The sequence below is a fragment of the Pinus tabuliformis genome, chromosome Q (genome assembly GCF_031772625.1).
Source record: "Pinus tabuliformis cultivar Carrire ecotype Pingquan chromosome Q, CPIR1, whole genome shotgun sequence".
NCBI lineage: Eukaryota > Viridiplantae > Streptophyta > Pinopsida > Pinales > Pinaceae > Pinus > Pinus tabuliformis.
In genome coordinates, this window is record NC_142296.1 from 78443976 (window position 1) to 78457787 (window position 13812).

General features: G+C 36.5%; 1 pseudogene; it reads right to left on the reverse strand.

Moving 5' to 3' along the window:
- Window positions 1-11297: 11297 nt before the first annotated feature.
- Window positions 11298-12902, reverse strand: LOC149218346 (callose synthase 3-like; annotated as a pseudogene).
- Between the last annotated feature and the right edge of the window lie 910 nt (window positions 12903-13812).

Below are 13812 nucleotides of genomic sequence, written 5' to 3' on the forward strand. Positions count from 1 at the left end.
ATTTAACCTTTCTCTTCAAACTTTGCTCAGATTGGTCACTAACTTTTGATTTGTAACTATTACTGTCTATTACATTCATGCTATTTCCCATTCACATAGATTTAACCTGTGATTTAATTCATGTACATTGTGTATATTGGTCCTCTTTTTTTTAAGAGATTGATAAGTATGAGGTTTTATTATATTTTAAATTGAAAATGATATTTTTGATTGAGCTGTACTAGTCATGTTTCCTTATGCTTTTTATTTTGAAGTGGCTAGGGATGTTTGTAATGAGACAGAGCTGCCTTCTTCCTCATGTCCTTTGTGATATCTCGTTCATTCCTTTTTTAAAGGTTGTAAATAGATTCTCCTGGATCCTAGTTGCCTGAACCAACTTATGAAATGTTTGCCATTGCTGGTGGAATTTTTCCTCATATTCAAAAGCTTCCTTCAAAGCTTGTGCTGCTGCAAAGGGGAGTTCAATGGCACTCTTTGGAACCTCTTGCTTGGGGTAGGCTTTTCTTTTCCTAGCTCAGCTTCAGGCTTTGATAATAGTGGTAAGGACTTGCTAATTATTATTATTATCTAATTTTAAGGTCATAACCAATCCAGAAATCAAATTGGTGTATGAGACCCTTTGTTTGTGGGACAAGGGACCTTATGCTAGTGGTAAGGACTTTCTAATTATTATTATTATTATCTAATTTTAAGGTCATGACCAAGCTAGACACCAAATTGGTGTATGAGACTCCCTCATTTGTGAGACAAGGGACCCACCTCCTCTCAGTAATTTGACTGCTAAGTCTGCGAAGACATACATACTCTACCCCCTCTGGTTTTGAACATGTGATATCTTAGGAGGAAACACATGCTCTTAACCATTAGGCTCACTCAAGTTGTATAAGATTCAGATTAAAATTCAACTTGGGTTGGTTGCGGTAAAGACTTGCTAATGAGATTGAAAGTAGAATTCAACCTAGGTTGGTTGTGGTAATAATTTTATCATTATTTTTATTGTCTTGTTGTCTTGCACATACTGAGAGAGATGTACCATTAGAATGGAGCCTCTTTGTAGGATCCTATGAAAGCCCTTAGTCCAAATTTTGTAAAGAATATTGAACAAGAAAATATAAGGAGGTTGTTTCAGGTTTAAAAAAAACAACAAATTTAGGATTCTTGTTAAAGCCCTTGACCAAGGTTCTATACACTGTCGCCACATCGAAATTCAGATGTGCAACATCCAGTCAAAGCTTAATGAATTAGAACATCAAATATTGCAAAATTTTCTCTAGGTTATGCCTGACTCAGCATTTGAAGACTCCGAGCATATTGGAGCTAAGGCGATTCCTACTCAAATAAATAGGTTCCAGCAATCAAAGTGCCCTAGGAGTTTTGAAAAGGAGAAAGAATTTTGAAAAGGGTGTTTTAAAAGTAGGAAGGTCATTATTAATAAATTTTAAAGAGTAATAATTAAAGTTTTATTTTTAAGTGGAGTTTTTTGTGTTTTGGGGCATGAATTTGATTGAAAATGGAGACAACAGTTACAGATATGGAGAAGTTAAGCGGGGCTAATTTTGCCCTATGGGAATCATAGATGGAGGATATATTGATTTTAAAGGATCATTATTTGCCGATTGAGGGCACAACAAATAAACCCTCATCGATGACAAATGAAGAGTGGAATAAGCTAGATAAAAAGGCGATTGCAACAATCCGCCAAGCAAAGAATGTTTATTTCAATGTGTCCAGAGAAAATACGATAGAAGGATTATGGAAGAAGCTCCATGATCTATATGAGAAGAACATGGCATCAAACAAAGTGTTCTTGATGAAGAAGCTTTATAATCTCAAAATGAAGGAGGGTGCTTCAGTTGCTGAGCACTTGAGTGCATTTAATATTATTTCTAATCAACTTGCCTCTGTTAAAATCAATTTAGATGATGAAATTAGAGCCACTTTGCTAATGTGTTCTATGCCAGATAGTTGGGAAAATTTAATTGTAGCTATGAGCACTTCAGCAACTACAAGGGCCCTGAAGTTTGATGATGTTAGCAGTAGTTTAATGAATGTGGAGCTGCGACGCAAGTCAATTGCAGAAAACCAGGGAGGAGAGGCTCTAGCTCTAGCTGATTGTGGTAGGAGAATGGATCGAGGCCGGAAAGGGCGATTAAGATCGAGAGGCCAATCAAAATAAAGGAGAGGCAGGATCATTTGCTTTCATTGTGGAAAGACCGGGCACATGAAGAAAGAATGTAGATTCTGGAAGAAAGGACAAAAGGACCAGAGACCATCCAGTACAAATCACAAGTCATCCAGCACAAATGAAGGTGAGGCTACTGCTGTAGCCACAAATGGTGATGTGTTGTTTAATGTTTTAGTAGAGGATGCATGTGTATATACATCTAGCAGTAGCTTTGATTAGATCCTTGACTCTAGGGCATCTCACCATTTAACCCCATGCAAAGATAATTTTGTTTCATATAATCTTGGTGATTATGGTAGAGTGCATTTGGGGAATATTCATTTTTGCAGTATTGTTGGAGTGGGAGATGTCCAGATCAAGATGAAAGATGGACAAGATATATTGTTGAAACAGGTCAGGCACGTACTAGAAATGCGCATGAGTTTAATCTCTATGGGACAACTGGATGATGAAGGATATTCCACAAGCTTTGCAAAAGGAGGCTGGAAAATTAGCAAAGGAGAATTGGTCGTGGCCAAAGGACCCAAGACAGGAACATTATACACATTGAAGACATTGATAGGAACATCAAATTTGGCTACTATCACAAAAGAAGGAAATTCAACAGATCTGTGGCATAAGCGCTTGGGTCACATGAGCAGGAAGGGATTAAAAATCCTTGTTGGTAAAAATTTATTGCCAGGTTTGAAATCCTACAATCTTGATCTTTGTGAGCATTGTATATATGGTAGACAAAGAAGGGTTTCATTCCTTAGAGGTGGTCATGACAGAAAGAAAAATGTGTTAGAATTGGTACACTCAGATGTGCTTGGGCTTGTTAACATCAAATCATTAGGAGGAGCATCATATTTTGTAACATTTATAAATGATGCATCCAGGAAGGTTTGGGAATATGCTATGAAAAGTAAAAGTGAAGAGTTTGGAATATTTCAAAAATTCCATGTTGCTGTTGAAAGAGAGACTAAAAAATTGCAGAAGTGTTTAAGAATAGATAATGGTGGAGAATATTTCTCAAATGCACTTAACGAATATTGTAACAGGTTTGGCATAAAGCATGAGAAGACTGTGCCTGGTACTCCTCAACAGAATGGTGTCGTAGAAAGGATGAATCACACCATAATGGAAAAGGTGCGAAGTGTGTTGTCCAATTCTGGTTTGGAGAAGAATTTTTGGGCTGAAGCAGTCAAGACCGCTTGCTAGCTCATAAATAGATCTCCAACTACAGCCTTGGATGGAAATATCCTTGAAGAAGTTTGGATTGGTAAGAATTTGAATTATTCTCACTTGAAAATCTTTGGATGTGAAGCATTTGTACATATTCCCAAAGAAAATAGAACTAAGCTAGATGATAAATCTATGAAATGCATTTTTCTTGGATATGCAGATGAAGATTTTGGTTATCGTCTATGGGATCCATTCAAACATAAAATTATTAGAAGCAGACATGTTATATTTAATGAGTTATAAAAGTTCAAGAGGACTGTAGGTGAGTTGGATGTCAAGAAGGTTATTGACAGGTTTGAAGAGCAGCAGGAAAACATACCACCAATACAAGAAAATGAACAACAAATTCAGGAGCATGAAGAACAACAAGTGGAAAATGATGAACAACAACAAGAAGGAATCTTGCAGGAACCTTTACAGGAGATTCAACCTGATAATGCACCATCACAGTTGGTTTGCAAATCTTCTAGGCCTCATAAGCCTTCACAAAGGTATCCTCCTTCAAACTATATTTTGTTGACTGATGAAGGTGAGCCTAATTGTTTTCAAGAAGCCTGTAAAGTTGAGCACAGTGAAGAATGGAAGAAAGCAATGGAAGAAGAAATGAACTCTTTGCTGGAAAATAAAACTTGGGAGTTGGTAAACCTCCCAAAAGGTAGAAAGGCTCTACAAAACAAATGGGTTTACAGGATTAAGCATGAAGGTGATGAAAAGAAGGAGAGGTATAAAGCAAGGCTGGTGGTGAAAGGTTTTGCCCAAAAAGAAGGTATTGACTTCACTGAAATTTTCTCACCTGTTGTTAAAATGTCATCCATTAGAGTCATTCTTGGTCTAGTTGCTACTTTAGACTTAGAATGTGAATAGTTATATGTAAAAATTTCTTTCCTTCATGGTGAATTGGAGGAAGAAATTTATATGGTGCAGCCAGAAGGCTTCATAGAAAAAGGCAAAGAAGGCCTTGTTTTTAGGTTGAAGAAGAGTTCCTATGGGTTGAAACAGGAACCTCGACAATGGTACAATAAATTTGATTCATTCATGTTGGAACATGGTTTTCAGAGGTTAGAAGCTGACCATTGTGTCTATATCAAGAGGTATGATCAAGGAAAGTATATCATATTATTGTTATATGTGGATGACATGTTGATTGTTGGGCGTGATAAGAATAAGATCAATAGGTGAAGAAATATTTGGGTAGAAAATTTGCAATGAAGGATTTGGGACCAACACAACAAATATTGGGCATGCAGATTATGCGTGACAGGAAAAACAAAAGGTTGTGGCTGTCACAAGAAAAATATATCAAGAAGGTGCTTTAATATGAAGGATGCCAAGCCAATTGGTACACCCCTTGCAGCCCACTTCAAGCTGAGTATTGAATTATGTCCTAGTGATGACAAGGAGAAAGAAGAAATGAGCAAGATTCCTTATGCTTCAGCAGTTGGCAGCTTGATGTATGCCATGGTATGCACATGACTAGACATTGCATATTCAATGGGAGTAGTGAGTAGGTTCCTTGCCAATCCAGGCAAACAACATTGGCAAGCAGTAAAATGGATTTTCAAGTATCTCAAGGGTACTAGTCATTACTGTTTATGTTCTGGTCATGATGAGACTATGCCTGAAGGATTTACAGATGTAGATATGGCTAGAGATATGGACACCAGAAAGTCCACTATAGGTTATTTGTATACATTTGCAGGTGCAGTAGTATCTTGGGTGTCAAGGCTACAAAGAATAATAGCCATCTCTACAACAAAAGCAGAGTACATAGCTGCAACATAAGCTTGTAAAGAGATGTTGTGGATGCAATGATTCCTAGGAGAGATAGGAATAAAGCAGGACAAGTATGTGTTATATTGTGATAGTCATAGTGCCATTCAATTGGCGAAAAATCCAGCATTTCATTCAAAAACCAAGCACGTTGACTTAAGGTACCATTGGATCCGGCATGTGTTGGAAGAAGAAAAGTTATCCTTGGAAAAAATCCATACAGATAGGAACCCTGCTGATATGCTCACTAAGATTCTACCACAAAATAAACATGAGTTATGTAGAGGCATGGTAGGACTCGGTATGACTTGATGACTCTTATTTGGCTTCAAGTGGGAGAATGTTAAGTGTGAATCCAAATTCATGAATCACATGCAGGATTCTAGATCATTCTACACTGTCATTAGTTTCTAGATCTTCAGGATTCTAGATCCTTCTACACCGCCATTAGTTTCTAGATCTCCATCTGAATCACATACAGGATTCTAGATCCTTCTTCTACCTCTATAAATTTGTAATTTCTCTGGCCAGGGATTGCAAGCCAAGGCCCAAGCCTGTTATGTAATGCTAAGTGATTTCTGTTCTCCAATGATTGTTTTATCTATTCCGTTGTTTCTGACAGTGTATTCTTGTTGTTTCTCAATTTGTCTGTCTCTGTGAATTATTCTCTGCTATTGTTGTCTAAGTCTCTGAGTATAAATATGCTGTGTGTTATGTATGCTCTGTTCTGATAGCTTGGGGTATGCTTTGCTTTCCTTAGCTTAGCTTCAAGCTTTGATACTAGTGGTAAGGACTTGCTAATTATTATTATTATTATTATCTAATTTTAAGGTCATAACCAATCCAGACATCAAATTGGTGTATGAGACCCTTTGTTTGTGGGATAAGGGACCTGATGCCAGTGGTGAGGACTTGCTAATTATTATTATTATCATCTAATTTTAAGGTCATGACCAAGGCAAACACCAAATTGGTGTATGAGACTTCCTCTTTTGTGGGTCAAGGGACCCACCTCCTCTTAGTGATTTGATTGCTAAGTCTACGAAGACATACATACTCTACCCCCTCTGGTTTTGAACATGTGATCTCTTAGGAGGAAACGCATGCTCTTGACCATTAGGCTCACTCAAGTTGTATAAGATTCAGATTAAAATTCAACTTGGGTTGGTTGTGGTAAAGACCTGCTAATGAGATTCAAAGTAGAATTCAACCTAGGTTGGTTGTGGTAATAATTTTATCACTGTTTTTATTGTCTTGTTGTCTCGCACATACTGAGAGAGATGTACCATTAGAATGGAGCCTCTTTACAGGATCCTATGAAAGCCCTTAGTCCAGATTCTGTAAATAATATTGAACAAGAAAATATAAGAAGGTTGTTTCAGGTTAAAAAACAACAAATTTAGGATTCTTGTTAAAGCCCTTGGTCAAGGTTCTATACATTGTCGCCACATCGAAAGTTAGACGTGCACATCCAGTCAAAGCTTAATGAATTAGAACATCAAATATTGCAAAATTTTCTCCAGGTTATGCTTGACTCAGCATTTGAAGACAAGGAGCATATTGAAGCTGAGGAGATTCCTACTCAAATAAATAGGTTCCAACAGTTGGAACATCAATTGGCAACTATTTGTGGTGGAAAATCTGTTAATTTTTGCTTTTTCAATGGAATCAAAACTTATTTAATAAAAGACTATCGTTACCCTCTCACAACACCGATATTCACACGAGCATTCACTCAAGAAGGGACTTGTTACTAGGCAACGCCTTATTTCACTATAATCCAAATATGTCGTTCAACCTATAACATATTCTCTTCAACATGGATGCACTGCATTTCATTTCATACCATTGAAAAATATATAATATATGTAAAAAACAATTCTTTTTCCTTTTTACAATATATCCAGCTTTTATTTTATTTAGTGTTTGGCCTTCTAAGGTATCATAATTTAATTTGATGCGATGTGACAAGATTTTCCAAACTAACAAACCAAATCATTTCATATAATCTTTTTGATGACATACATATATATATATATATATATCTTCCTCCCAAAAAGTTAATATTAAAATTGTTTTTAGTTTTAAAATAAAACTTAAACCTACTTTTAATTAATTAAAAACATTTAAATTTAATAAACAAAAAAATTATCTTAATAATCTAAATATATTTATACATTTAACGATACAAAATTTACTTTTATGAGCAAAGTCTTTTTGGCATAAATCACATGATAGAACATTTGTCATGATAGAACATTTGTCGACGCGAACCAACGAGTGTGGTTCATCGTTCTTCAACTTGTCCTGACGATGAGCCACACTTGTTGGTTCTAAACCCGTTGACAAATATTCTATCATGTGATTTAGGCTGAAAAGACTTACTTTTCTCATAAACTTAATATGGATCATAGAAGCCTCAATTCAAAATTTACCTTACCACAAACTATTTCTTTGAAAAATGAAAATGAATCAAACTGCATTATCATTATAAACTAAACTATTTTATTTGAATAATGAAAATGAAGTTGTCTTTAGTGTGACTTTTTGGAAGCTTTTAGGGTGAGTTTTTCCTAGTCTAATTTCTCTAAAATGCGCCAGGAATTTATTGAAATCACAAGATTGATGGGTAATCCTGTGCAATCAAAGTGCCCTAGGAGTTTCTCAGAGTGCTAAATCTATATATACAGTGAAAAAACTAGTTTAAATAACACAAATCAAAATTTCAACTCAATTTTTCCCACCGGATTTGGGAAAGTCCAAAAAATCGCACTAAAAACAACTCCTAATAAAAATAATCAAACTGCATTAATACGACTTAACAACCCATACTCACCCACCTAAATTTAATTCATAATTTTTAACCACCATTTATACTGCTATCAATATTTCTAGAATTATATATGAGCAGTTAGATTTAACGAAATACAAAATCCAACCAGAAAAGTATAACTCCAGAGAGGTTAGATTTAACGAAATACATGTTCCACCCTATAAGCGTGGACACATGGCGACTGAAAGACACTGATCCTCAGTTAGTTCCGTTAAGTTAGTTTGTACGGGAATGGTATGGTTGGATGGGACGTCTCCAGCCGTTACGTTATTGCCTTCTCGCACGCCTTAAATCTTCCCAGATCTACACAAACATTCAGGAGTTGAATTGATTTCTTTCCCAATTCAACTGTCCGTCTGCACCCTGTGGGAGAATGTCTAATATAAACAGGGTCACCCGGGTAAGGGAAAGAAGAGATATTATTGAGCGAAGCGAGGCAAAGGCAAAGGCCAAGGCAAATTTTGAGGCAAAGCAAAAGGCAAAGCCAAATAGTGGGTTGGCCGAGTTACCATGGACAAAGCGGGGTAAACTTTTCCCCCGCCGTAAAAAGACTCCACCACTGTATGTACGGCAGCATAAGTTGATTGAGAAAGGTTATGTACGCCCCCCGCGACATACTGGATCGGGTTACCAGGGGCTTCCTACGAAATCAGGGCATGGCGGTAAGTACACGTGGAAAGGACCCCACACACAGGAGGCGGAGGCGGACGATGATTATTTCCCAGCCGCCATAGATGAGCACGATCCCAACTTCAGCGACAAAGAACCTGAGGGTGAGGCAGAGGCAGAGGCAGAGGGTGAGGCTGAAGCAGAACCTGAGAGTGAGGCATGGTCAGAAGCGGAGAGTGAGGTAGAGTCAGAAGCTGAGAGAGAGGCATGGTCAGAACCTGAAGCTGAGAGTGAGGCATGGTCAGAACCTGACCCGCTGGATTAACTTGCTTTCTCTACTTCATATCTGTAAGAGCATAAATGGATGTTGTGATGGAATGATATTACACTGCTCGTGAATAAGAATAAATAAATGTTTGCCTTCCATGTGGTGCTTCTGTAATGTTCCATTTTCTTTTGTCTGTTATGGATTTTTCAGAGGTTCAAATTTATTTTTTTCAGAAAAATTCGTGCTCAGGGTTAATCATATCTTATTTTCGCTATCGTATAACTTCAGGGGTAAAAGCATTTGACCATGTCATGGAAGAGAGGGGAGCTTTTTTGTTTTTGTGAGAATCTTTCATAGGGATTCAAATTGATGAAGATTATCAAGTCCTTACAAATAAAAAATTCTTCTTCCTCGCTTGTAATTTTGTGTGCTTGAGGTTGATATTTATCCCATAATCCGAGTCTTGCTTGGTGGCGACACCATTCTCTAGAGAGAGGGAAGCTTGAGGGAAGCTTGTTCATTGTGAGAATCATTCGTAGGGATTTCTTTTCGGCAAAATTTTTGAAGTTGGAGAAGAGGGTAACGAGCTTAAAGAAGAAGCCTTAACATGGAATTTTGAGAGGTTCGTGTTTCTTGTAGTGTTCAAATGTTGAGTCATGAGTTATGTTTTTTTACAAGTGTCCTAATTGTCCTATGTGTACTAATTTTAGATTTCCATTTTTCAAAATTTTGACATCTTTGTATTTTTTCCATTTATTTTTCAAAATTTTGACATCTTTGTATTTTTTCCATTTATTTTTCAAAATTTTGACATCTGTTCAAATGTTGAGTCATGAGTTATGTGTTCAAATGTTGAGTCATGAGTTATGTGTTCAAATGTTGAGTCATGAGTTATGTTTTTTTACAAGTGTCCTATGTGTACGAATTAGAAATTAACCCTGACCCATGATATTACATCTCAATTGCTAACTTACATCTCAATTGCTAACTCCTTACTTTACATGAGAAGAGATACTGGATGCACACAATTGTATTGGAAATGACCCATGATATTACATCTCAATTGCTAACTCATTAACCTTGACCCATGATATTACATCTCAATTGCTAACTCATTAACCTTGACCCATGATATTACATCTCAAATTCTAACTTACTTTACCTTGACCCATGATATTACATCTCAATTGCTAACGCTTTAGCCTTACTTTACATGAGAAGAGATACTGACATGAGAAGAGATACTGGATGCACACAATTGTATTAAAAATTGATGCACACAATTGTATTAGAAATTGATGCACACAATTGTATTAGAAATTGGATGCACACAATTTTTACATGAGAAGAGATACTGGATGCACACAATTGTATTAGAAATTGGATGCACACAATTGCCTTACTTTACATGAGAAGAGAAATTGGATGCACACAATTGTATTAGAAATTGGATGCACACAATTGCCTTACTTTACATGAGAAGAGAAATTGGATGCACACAATTGTATTAGAAATTGGATGCACACAATTGTATTAGAAATTGGATGCACACAATTGCCTTACTTTACATGAGAAGAGAAATTGGATGCACACAATTGTATTAGAAATTGGATGCACACAATTGTATTAGAAATTAACTGTCACCCACGATATTACATCTCAATTGCTAGCTCCTTACTTTACATGAGAAGAGATATTGGATGCACACAACAGTATTAGAAATCCGTGACCCATGATATATTACATCTCAATTGCTAACTCCTTACTTTACATACTTTACATGAGAAAATGTCGTGACCCATGATATTACATCTCAATTGTTAACTCCTTACTTTACATGAGAAAATGACTTTAGTACATTGTCAATTTCACGAAAATATTGATATTTCATGCAAATATTGGATAGATTTGCTCAAATGAGTTGAACATGATCTTCCTTAACCACCACTTTTGAGATCACAAAGATTGCAACATTAGGTAATACCATGTCATGATTGTTATCAAAGCAAGAACCTACAAATCTTGTGAATGTACCGTGAAGCACATTACTTTGTCCTTGTGGAAGAAATGTTTTTTCCTACAAACAAGGCCAAGCAACGTACCATATGAACATACATGATAATGAAGCATATTACTCTGTCCTTGTGGAAGACCAATGTTTTTCCTACCAACAAGAGTACGTGAAATTTGTAGGCCTCTATTGAAGGCCTAATTGGAAGAGAAAATGGGTCTGCAACTCATATACAAATAGAAACCAAGCCAATATAGCAATTGGTGTAAAAATTATGAGTCTCATACAAATAGAAACCAAGCCAATATAGCAATTGGTGTAAAAATTATGAGTCTCATTACATATTCATAACCACGAGCAAGGGAATGAAAATACCCCAAAATCCTACCCCAAAATCCTAGTGCGTTTGTAGGCCTCTATTGAAGGCCTAATTGGAAGAGAAAATGGGTCTGGAACTCATATACAAATACAAACCAAGCCAATATAGCAATTGGTGTAAAAATTATGAGTCTCATTACATATTCATAATCACGAGCAAGGGAATGAAAATACTCCAAAATCCCAGTGCGCTGAAAAAATGGTGTCCTATAGGCTTGTGCAATCTGCAGCAAGGCCCATCGAATATGCATGAATGCAAGGAAACATGCAAACAAGTCTATTATAGTTACAGGCTTGTGCAATCTGCAGCAGGGCCCATCGAATATGCATGAATTCAAGGAAACATGCAAACAGAAACAAAACTAATGAATATAAGCCCCTTCAAAAGTCAGAACATGAGTTTGCACTGAACCTCTGCCTATAGTTACAGGCTTGTGCAATCTTCAGCAGGGCCCATCGAATATGCATGAATTCAAGGAAACATGCAAACAAGTCTATTATAGTTAAGTCGCGAACAACTATGAGAATAATTAGAATAGAAACAAAACTAATGAATATAAGCCCCTTCAAAAGTCAGAACATGTTTGCACTGAACCTCTGCCTCCCAGCCTCCCCATTACTACAGTTTGCAATACCCCTAAAACAATGGCAATGAAAAACCAATATCATCCATATACAAAAACCTAAGTGATAACAAGATTCGCCAAATCCGTCCCCGCAAGACCCCTAAAACAATGGCAATGAAAAACCAAGATCATCCATATACAAAAATCTAAGTGATAACAAGATTCGCCAAATCCATCCCTGCAAGCCTGAATATTTGAGATGCTCTTCTTCATCATCCCACCAGGATTCCCAACTCTTTTCATGTGGCAAACAAATACCTCCATGACTATTGATCCACTTGTTCCAATCTGTCCAATCATCCACAATTTTTTGCCACTCAAATCCAGAAAGATTAAATAGGAAAGGTGCAAATAGCCACGTCCGGACCATAAACCACATGGAAAAATTGATTAAGAGATATGTGAGAGTGTTATGATATGATTGGCCATAGACATTGTACACAATAAATAGAAACATCAAATCAATTCCTTTGACAAAGTGACTGTGTGAAAGTGGTAGTTATCTGCAAACTTGACATGAAAGACAACAAAACCATGCATAATAGCTTTGTATTTTTTTCAACCATGAAGTAATGCCTGGCCATAAAAATGTGTCTTTGGGCCAACAGAGAAAGTAAAGAAAATTGAGGCCAGTTACAGTTGCGTGGCCATGAAGTCACTTAAGGTTGTGCAGAATGCTCGTTCTAGGCCAATGTCCATCACCATAGGTTAGGCCATTAACATACCAAGCTGAACAAATGCTTGTAAAACTAGGGCTACTTCGAGATAGACATTATGTTGTACAACAACTTCATGTAACATTTATTTTCCAAGTCCACTAAAAACCAAATACAATCAACCATATTAAAAAATATACACTGTAAGAACTATCACGGGAAAACTAAATATGTTAAGACTTTGATAAAGAGAACTGAATAGCTATTGTTATAAATATATTTAGAACCACCTGAAAGACATATCCATAGAATATTTTAATTGGCAAACCTAAACCATGCCATGTATAATTATCATTTCCTGTAGTGCCAATATAGAAAAGGTCCACATCCTATCAAAACTTCTAATTAGATTCGAAAATGAATTGAATTTCAACAAAATTTGTCTTTGACAACCATATCTTTCCGTGCCTTTGTCCAACTTTTGTTACGGATTTATTCCTTTCAATTTCTTTTAGTATATGTTAGCACTTTGTAATTCCTCCAGGATGAGGAGAGGAACCCAAAGGTAACCAAAAATCACTTTGAAACTGGAATCTAGCCCTTCTAGTTCTGAGAGATCTCTCTTTGTCCAAAAGTTCAGTCACTTAGATCTCTCTTTGTCCAAAAACCACTTAGATGTTAGCACTTTGTAATTCCTCCAGGATGAGGAGAGAGGAACCCAAAGGTAACCAAAAACCACTTTGAAACCGGAATCTAGCCCTTCTAGTTCTGAGAGATCTCTCTTTGTCCAAATGTTCAGTCACTTAAGGTTTAGGCTAGGTTTTAAAAATCAGAGGTATAGATTTTGAACTTTGCTGGTAGGGTAGAGGGAAAATCCATTAGGCATATAGTCATATAAAGTTGATTGTTTTTCTAGTGAGAGGATGAAGGAATGAGGGATTTTGATAGGGGCAAGGTAGAAGGGTGAGCAGAGGAATGGTGGAAATGAAATATAGATAATCTCAATCATTACTATAAGATGAGGATGGGATTAGGGAGAGGCACAAATAGTTTTTCAGAACTAACATTCTCATACATATTCTTACTTTTTCCCTTGAGAAAGGATGCCGACAACTTCAGATCTTTGGCGATTCCAAGCTTGTCAATTCCAAGCTTGTCATTAACTGGTTCAATCAACAATCTAAATGCCACATGCACACACTCAGGAATATATTGGATGAAATTATTTATTTAAAATCACATTTTGAATATA